The following is a 12,500-nucleotide window of genomic DNA, read 5'->3' on the forward strand; positions in this document are numbered from 1 at the left end:
GCTTCTGAATGTGGAAATGACGATGATGACGATGATAATGGTAATGATGATGATTACTATTGTTATGATGATGTGACGACGATGATAATGATAATAATAATAATTAAAATGATGATGATAATGATAACGATAATGAGATTGATTAAAATGATAATAATGATAATAAAAAATAATAATAGTGATCATTTATAATGATAATTGATTGATAATCTATAATGATAATAATAATGATAATGCTAATAACAATAACGATGATGATTATCATGATATTGATCATCATGAATATCATCATTAGTTATCATCATTTTGTCATCATTAATTATCATCATTTTATCTTCATTTTTATTATCATCATATAACATTATCATTACAATTATCAGTATTATACTATCATTATTGTTATCAATGTCACTATCATCATCATCATTAAAATCATCAGACAACAATCAACCTCACCATCATTTTCGCTATCACCATAATTATCATCATAATTGATAATGACTGACCATTACTGATTATGAAAAACGTTATACTAGGAATGAATAACTTAGAACTGCTAGAGAAGTGATTGACGTTTCAATTTCAATTTCAATTGAATTCAATCTAATGAATGATAATAGCATTCTCATCCTTCACTCTATCGTTTTTGCTATTGTCATTAGTGATAGTATTATTGACGAGAATAACATCGTCATTAATAGTGATAGTATTCTAATTAATGCTTTAATTAGCAGATTCATTGTTATTCTTAATGTCATTATTTGTATCATTTTGATCACCGTCATTATCATTATCAGCATTATTATCTCGGTTCTTTTTTTTTAGATATTGATGCTAATTTACAGAAGCGACGTCTAATATTGATGTCTTAATTAAAAGACACATAAAACAGATGCATGGATTTGGTATACCTCTTCATTACCAATACTTTCAATCAAATATATGCTAATGCCTTCACACCCATCCACGCACTCAGACATGTACACACATAAACACATACACCCAGACACGCAAGCACACACACAAACACATACACGCAGACACGCAAGCACACACACAAACACATACACTCAGACACGCAAGCACACACACAAACACATACACGCAGACACGCAAGCACACACACAAACACATACACGCAGACACGCAAGCACAAACACAAACATATACACGCAGACACGCAAGCACACACACAAACACATACACGCAGACACGCAAGCACAAACACAAACACATACAACCAGACACGCAAGCACGAACACAAACACATATATCTACGCATAAACACACGCACAAACAGAAAAAATAGTGCAAAGTGTAGCGGCTTACTCGAATGGGCCCGGTAATTTAGAGAGCCCTATGATATAAGCTATCCTATCATGGTTCGATGATTGCAATGCCATTATGAGTCCTGCCGATACATGTAATTTCTTTAATCCCTTGTTTGATTAATTTGATATGAGTTGCATGGATATGTTTGCAGTGTATATTTCGTTCCCCGTTTTATCAGCATTACGCTTGTTTCCGCGAAGTGTTTTTGTTGTTGATTGCATTGTTATTAAAAACTATCTAATTATGGTGAACTTTTTTAGAGTAATCATGGTTATCATTGTTATCATTGTCATCTTTCTAATCAATATTACACGTGATTTGTATTCCTAATTATATTTACAAACAATAATTAGCATCATCCTACTGTGATATCGTATATAAGTAAGAACAATCACATAATGTTAAACAAAAGTGATATTGAAATTGTTATATCAGATTTCATTCTTCGTTTCGCTTTCTAGTTGTACGAAGCTGCGATAGAAACGAAAATAAGGAAGATAAAAAGTGAGAGAGGAAGAAATAAAAACAAAAGAAGCAAAGAATGTAATATTGTGATAAGTTTCAGCTGCATGAAGTTATGCATTTTAGAGCAAGATCAAGAGAATACCTTGCATGCTCAACCTCAGAGAATACCAGGCTTCACAACCACGTGCAAATATTCCCCTGTGAATATCCGCAGTGATTCGATCTGCTTCATATAAAGTTCTCGAGGCTTCGATTTCTCTCTCTCTCTCTCTCTCTCTCTCTCTCTCTCTCTCTCTCTCTCTCTCTCTCTCTCTCTCTCTCTCTCTCTCTTCTTTCTTCTCTTCTCTCTCTCTCTCTCTCTTTCTCTCTCTCTCTTTCTCCTCTCTCTCTCTCTCTCTCTCTCTCTCTTCTCTCTCTCTCTCTCTCTCTCTCTCTCTCTCTCTCTCTCTCTCTCTCTCTCTCTCTCTCTCTCTCTCTCTCTCTCTCTCTCTCTCTCTGTCTCTCTCTCTCTCTCCTCTCTCTCTCTCTCTCTCTCTCTCTCTCTCTCTCTCTCTCTCTCTCTCTCTCTCTCTCTCTCTCTCTCTCTCTCTCTCTCTCTCTCTCTCTCTCTCTCTCTCTCTGTCCCACTGCCGCCGAGCCATTGTGGAGAACACGTGCGTCACCTCGCAGATCGTCGACATGGCGAGATCAATACACGCTTACGTCTGGCGTATTTTTACAGCTGTGAATATTTTGAACTCTCCGGGTTGACTGTGGAGTTTCACGTGGGCTTCGTTTTCTCTTGCATCATCATTTTATGCTCACACTTGGGAAGACCCGAAGGCAGGAGACACTTTAAGGATAGTTCACTGAGCATTTGTTTTAATCATATAGACCACGTGTCGTCTGCACAGCGTCAAGTGGTATCTAAAACGTAGAAGACGCGAGGGACAAATAATGGAACAGCCTATTGCAATGAAATGTTTACAAATATGTTTATTGTGCAGGATATTGGTGCAATAATCATGGCCGAGATGAAAGGAAGGGAAAATATCAACCCTTAGATATCCAGTCAACAAAAACTTAGAAGACGAACTGACATAAATAACCTTAGATATGCCAGTCATTTCCAGTCATTTCACAATAACATGTTTATACATTACAGGTCATGTGCCGGGGGTGCCACATGACGCGCTCCTCGTGACGTCACAGATTGACGACCTTCCAGTGACCTATTCTTACTGTCTCTCATCTCGAACTAATATACGAGTGCGCTGCCGGGTTCCACCGAAGAAGAAGAGCTTCATTCATTGATGTGAGTTTCAGAGTTATAGGGATTCAGTAAGTCCTTTTTGGGGTCCGTTGGCATTGATGGAGTATTCATTGGGTGTGTGACCGTTAGCATTTCAGTCCTATTACTATCATGTCTAGGTGAGTGCCTATGTTGCTTTTTTGGGAGAGAACGCTTTCTTTGTTGGCATATTTGCTAGACTTACCCTATTACAAACTTAGTTGTAAATCCCAATTATTCCAGAGAGAAAGAGGGTAAAGGGGAAGCAGAGAGAGGGAGAGGAAGGAGAGACAGACAGACAGAGAGAAAGGAGAAATAGAGTTCATTCCAAGTGGCTAGGTAAAGTACCTTTCGGGGGTAGTCAATAATAGGGATTTAAGATATTGTCTCCGATATGGGTATTTGAAGAAGAATGTGTCCAAGTGAGTAAGAGAGATGGAAAAGAGACCTCACTAACCCTCTCTCTCTCTCTGTCTCTCTCTCTCTCTCTCTCTCTCTCTCTCTCTCTCTCTCTCTCTCTCTCCCTCCTTCCTTCCCTCCCTCCCTCCCTCCCTCCCTCCCTCCCTCCCTCCCTCCCTCCCTCCCTCCCTCCCTCCCTCCCTCCCTCCTTCTCCCCCTCCTTCTCCCCCTCCCTCCCTCCCTCCCTCCTCCTTCTCCCCCTCCCTCCCTCCCTCCTTCTCCCCCTCCTTCCCTCTCTCCCTCTCTCTCTCTCTTATTCGTATCAGCTCCAGTCTTTCTCTTTCCCCATGTGAATATACTGGCCCTAGAAATTACGTTTCTGGTCCAAGATCCTTCCAAGTCGGCGTGCAAAACTTTATACATATTGGTCCTTCTGATATTACGTGACAGAAGGCCCCGTTTGCGTAAGAAATATTGTGGGACATGCCTGTGGATCTTTCTCCGGACGTGGGTAAATTTTATGTGATGAAGATTCTCTCTTTCTCCTTCTTTTCTGTTCTCTTTCTTTCTTCTTTCCTCTTTCGTTTTTTTTTTATTTTTATTTTTTATCTTTATTCCTCCTCTTTTCTCTTCTTCCTCCCTCCTTCCCTCCTCTGTCTTCGTCTTCCTCCTCTCTTTCTTTTTCCTCCTCTTCTCCCATACCCCTCTTCATCATCCCTTCCTTCCAATCCCTTATCTTTTTCTTCCTCCTTCTTTTCCTTCCTTTTTTTTTGGGGGGGGAGGTATTTTTTAATCATGCTTTATTTGGGTGTCGTTTTCATCTTTTGGTTCGTATTCTTAGCCTCCTAATCTGTTTGTTTGTTTGTTTGTTTGTTTGTTTTAATTCTCTTTGCTATCTCTAACTCTCATCTTCAAACCTCTTTCCTTCTCCTTTCCTCTTATTATTTTCTTTTATTCTTCTCCTTCCTTATCTTATACTCCCGTCTCCCTCTCCCTCTATTGCCCGCTTCCCCAATCTGATATCTATTTTTCTTCCTCCTTCTCCCCTGTTTTCCATCTCCTATTCTTGTCCTCTTCTCCCTCGTTCCCCTCCCCCCATTCCCCTATCTTCTCCTCCCTTCTCTTCCTATTTTCTACTTCTACTACCTCCTCCTCCACTTCCTCCTTTTTCTTCTTTCCTCTCCTCTATCTCCTTCCACCTCTTTTCTCTTCCTTCTCCTTCCCTCCACTGTTTCCTTCCTCCTCCTATTCCTCCTTCCCTTCACTGTCTCCTTCCTCCTCCTTTCTCCCCTTATTTCTTTAACCCTCCTTTATCTCCCTCTTCTACCAGCTCTTGTTCTTCTTTTTCTTCTTCTTCCTCCACTCTCCTGCTGCTTTTTACTTCCTCTTCTTCCTACTTCCCCCTCCCCCTCCTCTATCTTCATCTTCCTTGATTTCTTCCTCTTCCTCCTCCCCATCCTCCTCCACCTTTTTCTCTTTTCCTTCCTCTTCCTTTTCCTCCTCTCCTTCTTCTTCTCCTTCCTCCTCTTCTGCCTCTTCACCCTAATCTTCCTCCTGTTTCTCCTCTTCTTCTTCCTCTTCTTCTTCCCCCCCTCCTCCTTTTCTTTCTCTCCTGTCTTCTCTCTCCTCCTCTTCCTCATCATTTTGCTCCTCTCCATCCTCTTCCTACTTCTCTTGCTCCTCCTCTTCTTCCTCCTCTTTACTTTTCTCTTCCTTTATCTCCACTTGTTCCTCCTCTCCTTCCTCCCCTTCTTCCTCTTCATCCTCCTCTGCCTCCTCCTTCCCATCCTTTTTCCTCCTCCTCCTCTTCCACCTCCTCTTCCACATCTCCATCCTCCTCTTCTTCCTCTTCCGTTTCCTCCTCCAGCTTTCCTCGTTTCCTTCTTCCGTCTCTTTCTCTTCCTCCTCCCAGATTTTCCTCCTTTTTTTCTTCCTCCTCCTGCTCCTCCTCCTCCCCTTCCTTCCTCCTCTACTTTTCCACATTTCCTTCTTCCCCTTCTTTCCTCCTCTACTTTTCCTTCTTCCTCTTCTTCCTCCTCCTCCCCTTTCTTCCCCCTCCTCCCTCCCTCCCTCCCTCCCTCCCTCTATCTCCCCCTCTCCCTCTCTCTCTCTCCCTCTCTCCCTCTCCCTCTCCCTCTCTCCCTCTCCCTCTCCCTCCCTCCCTCCTTCCCTCTTTCCCTCTCTCTCTCCCTCTCTCCCTCTCCCTCTCCCTCCCTCCCCCTCCTCCCTCCCTCTCTCTCTCCCTCCCTCCCTCCCCCTCTCCTCCCTCCCCCTCCCCTCTCCCCCTCTCCTCCTTCTTTCCTCTCCCTCTCTCCTCCTTCTTTCCTCTCCCTCTCCTCCCCTCTCCCTCCCTCCCTCCCTCCCTCCCCCCCCTCCCTCCCTCCTCCCTCCTCCCTCCCCTCTCCTCCCTCCCCTCCCTCCCCTCCTCCTCCCTCCCCTCCCTCTCCCTCTCCCTCCCTCCCTCCCCCTCTCCCTCCCTCCCTCCTTCCCTCTTTCCCTCTCTCCCTCCCTCCTTCCCTCTTTCCCTCTCTCCCTCCCCCATCCAACAAATTCCAACTTCTGAAATACGGTCTCTTGCTTCATCCAAGGAGGATAGAGAGAACAATTCGGTCTGCTGAGAGAATTTTTGGAAAATTTGTCACCATTTGGATCAAAGTTGCGATTGAACTTGAAGTTGCAGTTGATTGCAGAGTCTGTTTCCGGTTCTTGCTTTGAGAAATTTGATTTTTCTCCGAATCTATAGGATTTTTTTTTTTCTTTTCTTTTCTTTTTTTTTTTTTGAGTTTCTGAAATGTAATTTGGCGGGATTGAAAGTTGATGTGTTTGTGTGTGGGTGGTGGTTATGTGTGTTTGTGTGTGTGTATGCGTGCGTGCGTGTGTGTGTGTGTGTGTGCGTGTGCGTGTGTGTGTGTGTGTGTGTGTGTGTTAATGTGTATATTTACGTGTCTGTAATTTTGTCTATGTAGTGTTCCCAGCCATATAAGAGTCGCGCACAAAATTCCATAGCACAACCAACATTCCCACTCCACTATCCATCCGGAGTACAGAGCTTCACACTGTCGGGGGGGAGGGGGGGTGAGTACGAGTGGAAACTTGCCGTGCGTTCGATAGTGCGAGTGTTCGCGATCCATTCCAGAATCTAAAATCCGTTTTGCGGTATCGAACGTTGCAAGCTATTACAAGCTATTACCTTCATTAATAGCTTGTCGGAAATCAACTTCCTATATCGGGTTGGCTACGAGTTCAAGCGTTTGTGAATAGCTTTTTCTCTTGTTTCATTTGTTTTTGTTTTTTTTCTAAAGGGAAGGACAAATTGCTATATATTTTGTAAATCATAAATAATGCAATATATACCAGTATAAATCACTTGCCATGAAATATAATATGTGTACGAGAATTTTTCTTCTTTTTGCTTTTAATTCAAGTAAAGCTTTCAAAGAGCATAAGCTTTCAAAGAGCTTAAGTGTTTTATTATCATTTAGTTATATATATTTTTCTTTCTTTCTTTCTTTCTTTTTCTTTTTTTTCTTTTTCTTTCTTTTTCATTCAGAATAGTAGGAAGAACAACAATGTAACTAGATAGTGCTAGTAATCATCATGATAATAAGGAAACTGATAACAATAATGATATCATCGTCATCATCATCATCACTATCATCATCATCACTATTATCGTCATCATTACCATCATCACCATTATTATCAGGATCATTATCATTATCTTCATCACCATCATCATAGTTATAATAATGATAATGATTATAGTAATACAGTAATAATCATAATAAAATGATAATGGCAATAATCATATAATGATAACAACAATATTGAAAAAAATAATAATCAACATGACACTAACAATGATCACATCACCATCTCTGCAATCAATTTCCCATGCACTTGCCCTCCTTTCTAATAAGGGCGCATTGCAAGACCGGCATTGACATGACAAGAGCATGCAACAGTTCTGCTTTGCGATTGCATGTTTCCCACGATTCAACGACGTGTGTGCCATGAGCTCCAATGCAATCACCCCGATATAAGACACAGCATTGCAAAACCCCTAATGTGCATGGTATCGTAATGACCTGTTGCATTGATGTACGTACCTTAGCGTAAAATTCAATCACGTGTTCAATGATGTACGTACTATCTATATGCTCATCTCATCTATACATCTTTACTGAAACAGTGCTAGGTGTTAATTAACTCACGATCTCCTCTCACTTGCCATCTCTCGTTCCCTTTCCCTCTAGTCGAGGCGTAACCGCTTCACACCCCAGCTAGGTTTCCACTTCGAAGCTTCGAAGCTGTGAATCGATTTCGAGCGCTGTTCATGGGTTTTAACAGGGAATTATGTGCACTGTGTGTGTGTGGGTGTGGGTGTGGATGTGGGTGTGGGTGTGGGTGTGTTTGTGTGTGTGTGCGTGCGTGTTGTGCATGCCAACACACTTTGTATTGCATTTGAACACATGCACAGAGCAGGGCAGCAATAAACGCGAGAGTTAAACGCAGGCAGAAGCAGCGGCTCAGCAGTTGAGGGCGTGACGACATAAAGAGGCATTAAGTCCGGCATAATTATGCGGCGGGAGTCGACAGAGGCATGGAAGGCCTAATTTGATTCCGACAGACCTTGGCTGTTTACGAAACTCTGATTATAAGTGTGTTTACAAGTGTGTCTTTCGCTTTGGGGATCCTAGCTTTATTCGCTTTTCGATTTTTTTCTTTCATTTGTTCCTTTTTGTTTTTGTTCTCGTTTTTTATTATTATTATTATTATCATTGGTATTATCATTATTTGTTTTCATCAATATATTTTCTTTCTTTCTTTTCCTTTTAGTATTCACCATTCTGTTTCACTTTCTATCTGTCTATCTCTTTAACTATCTATCTAATTATCTGTTTTTTGTGTTTGATTCTCTCATACCTGTCTCTGCCTCTCTCTCTCTCTCTCTCTCTCTCTCTCTCTCTCTCTCTCTCTCTCTCTCTCTCTCTCTCTCTCTCTCTCTCTCTCTCTCTCTCCCTCTCCCTTTCCCTCTCTCTCCCCCTCTCCTCTCCCTCTCCCTCATTCTCTCTTTCCCTCTTTCCCTCTCCCTCTCCCTCTCCCTCTCCCTCTTTCTCTCTCATGAGGAGACTTATCTGACTCGAAACGTCGCGATTTACTCTTCTTCCTCCTTTACCTCTTCCTCCTCCTCTTCTTCCTCTTCTCCATTGTCGTCTTCTTCCTCCTGTTCTTTTTCTTCTTCCTCTACCTCCTCTTCCTCCTCTACCTCCTTCAACGAGAGAGGGAAGAAACACGAAGAGGAAGAAAAGGAGGAGGAGAACGAAAGAGGTGTAGGAAAAGGAGGGAGAAGGAAAAGAACACGGAGATCAATGTATGAACCGCAAGCTTCGACTCACGTATCCGAAGCACACGTCCCTTATTCGCACTACCATGTGCTTATTCGCACTGCCGTGTGCTTCGGATACAAGAGTCGGTCGGAAATGATGGTTTGTCAACATTGTCAGCACTGAACGGTCAACTTAGCAGTGGAGTGGAATGGGAGTAGAAGTGGGACTGCAAGTGGTTCTGTTGAGTTGAAGTTCAATCTTCTTAAGGTCAAGGTCAAGCATGCATAGGGTCAAGTGTATGACTGCATGACATCGGTTCTTCTTCTTCCTTCTCCTCCAAATACAGAAGAGAGGAAGACAGTCGAACGAAAATGGGGAAACAGAAAGAAAAAAAAAATCATAAAGTAAAGAAGACGAGAGTGATGAAAAAAAAAATGTATATGAAGAGAGAGTGTGGTTTGGGCTCGCCAACAAAGGAAAATACAAATCAAACAAAATATGGAAATGTCTAAAGAAGAAAAAATTATGAACTAGATAAAGGTCTGATATGTATTGATAACAAATATATCAATCCTGCTGAATATGATAATAATGATGATAACGACAGTGACGATGATGATGATGATTATCATTATTATTATTGTTGTAATTATCAGAAGCATCATTATCACTATCGTTATCATTATCATTATTATTATCATTATATTTATCATTATTATTACCATTATTATTAGAATCATTGTTATTGTTATTATCATCATCATTATTATGATTACTACTATTATCATCATCAAAATTGCCACCATTATTATAACTATTATCATTGAAACACCAAATGATAACAATAATTATTACGATTATCATTATCATCATCACTGATAACAACAACAATAACAACAGTACTAATTATAATAACAATCATAATCACATCAGCAACAACAACAATGATAATAATAACGCTAATAATAACCATCATAGCAATCATCATCATAATAGCAACACACCAAATTCACAAAGATATAAAGAAACCATTGCACATGCAACATCACTCGCATGAAGAGAAAAGTGAAAAGAAAAGCACACATGACATACGAGGCCGATTTGCTCTGACAAACACCACAGACACGAAGGAATACGCGGCCATTTTGCACAGTCGGATGTTGGTGTTGTGCAATTGCAGCTTGGATTATTTGGAAGCAGGAGAGTAAAAAAAATATATTATTATGATGATAGGGAAAATTGTGATGATTGTAATAATAATGATTATCATGAATTTCATTATTATTGTTGTTATTGTTATAATCATTGTTGTTGTGGTTATGATAATGATAACTATAACAACAATAAAAGTTAAGATAATGATAATAATAATCATAATAATGATAACAATAAGAATGATAGTTATAACGATTGCAGCAGCAATAGCAATGGGAACGCTATTACTGCTATGGATATCAATGACAAAAATAATAATAATTAATGATAATGATAACGATTATAACAATATCAACAAAAGAGAGAGAAAAGTGATAACAACAATATCAAAACATCTACAGAAATTCCTTATACACGAAAAAGTATAGGTACCAGAAAGGCGTTAACCTGAATCCCTTTAAGCTGTGTAAGAAGGGGATTAGAACATAGGATTGAAGGATCGCATACGGACAGTTAGTGTACTTGGTAGGATTTCGTTTCTCTTGCTCTCTTCATCTATCTATCTGTCTGTTTTTCCTGTTTCTCTAGCATCATTCTATCTGTATCGGCTCTTACTTATCATTTCTTTGTCTCTATATATCTATCTATCTATTTATTTTTATTTATCTATCTATCTATATATCTCTATCTATCTATGCTCTTTATATCTTTCTTTCTCTCTCTTTATCTCTCTCTCTCTCTCACTCTTTCTCTCTCTCTCTCTCTCTCTCTCTCTCTCTCTCTCTCTCTCTCTCTCTCTCTCTCTCTCTCTCTCTCTCTCTCTCTCTCTATCCCTCTCCCTCTCTCTCTTTTCCTCCCTCCCTTCCTCCCTCCTTCTCCCTCTCTCCCTCCCTCTCCCTTTCCTCAACCCTTCTTCTCCACACACATCAACAACAACAACAAAAGACTAAACAAGAATCCAACCCCAAAGACAACAACAACAAAAGACCAAACAAGACTCCAGCCCCAAAGACAACAACAACAAAAGACCAAACAAGACTCCAGCCCCAAAGACAACAACAACAAAAGACCAAACAAGACTCCAGCCCCAAAGACAACAACAACAAAAGACTAAACAAGACTCCAGCCCCAAAGACAACAACAACAAAAGATTAAACAAGAATCCAACCCCAAAAACAACAACAACAAAAGACTAAGCCCCAAAGACTGGCCTCCACACCGCCAGACAACCGAGCCAAAGACCTTCAACTTTGCACGGCTATGTGTGTCGGAGAGGCCTGTCGGAGGCCTGTTAAACAAGTGAGATGTCCCAGAACACAGAGGGGTAAGAGGGAAAAGGGAAGGGAGAGGGAGAATAAGGCGAAGGAAAGGGGAGGTGAAGGGAGAGGGGAATGGGGCGGGGAGAAGAGGAGAGGGGAAGGCGGAATAGAGAAGGGGAGAGGGGAAGGAAGAATTGTGAGAGGAAGGGGAGGGGAGAAAGGAGAAGGGGAAAGCGGAAGAGAAAGGGTAAGAGGAAAGGGAAGGAAAGCACAAATATGTGCGAAGAGGAAGGACAATCGCGTGAAGAGGGAGTGAAGGTGGAGGGAATGGGGTGGAAGGAGAGGTGGAACAAACGAGGAAGAAAATGCTTCAACAAATGAGGAGGAGGAAGACGTGGAAGAAAGGAGGAGGAGGAAGACGTTGGGCGAATGATAAGGAGGGAATGATGGAACATAGGAAGAGGAGGGAAACGTGGAAGAAAGAAGGAGGATGAGGACAATATGGAACAAAGGAGGAAGACGAAGAATTCGGACAAAAGGAGGAAGAGGAAGAATTCGAGCAAATGAGAGAGAGGAAGAATTCGAGCAAATGAGGAAGAAGGAGAAGTGGAACAAATGAGGCGTGAAGACAAAAGGAGCGAGAGAGAAAAGATGGCTGGTGAAATTTTCGAAGAACGGAAAGTAGAGAGGGAAGAGAAGGGAGCGAGGAGAGACATTTTTTGAAAATCATTAATAGATTAATAGATAAAGTTGATAGAGATATTAATGATGTGGCTTATGATAATGATGATGATGATAATGACAATCATAAAACCAATAACAACACCAACAAAAGATAAAAACAGTAACAACGATAATGACAATAATAACCACATCAATAATAAGTAGAACCATGAATATAATACCAACAAAAATAATAATAAAGACAGTAATGATAAACATGAAAATGATAATAATAACAATAATAATAACAGTAGTGATCAAGGTTACAAACCAGTCTCTAGAGGTCCTTGAATGCAAAAGCGATCAAAGCTTTGTCGAAATGCAAGGCAAGCAGTTTAGACTTAATGGTCCATTTCATTAAGACTATCAAAGTACGGAATGCAATGCTTTTCGGCGGGTCAGTTTAGGATTCAGTCGTTTTTGTGATTTGATTTTCTTTTGTTTATAAGAGACGGAGCTTTAAACATACTTTATGTATTATGATTTACAATGCTACACACACACACACACACACACATATATATATATATATATATATATATATATATATATATATATAATATATAA

This window comes from Penaeus japonicus, unplaced genomic scaffold, assembly GCF_977035675.1.
Source record: "Penaeus japonicus unplaced genomic scaffold, GWHDUDI00000001_assembly GWHDUDI00000038, whole genome shotgun sequence".
In the NCBI taxonomy this organism is placed as follows: domain Eukaryota; kingdom Metazoa; phylum Arthropoda; class Malacostraca; order Decapoda; family Penaeidae; genus Penaeus; species Penaeus japonicus.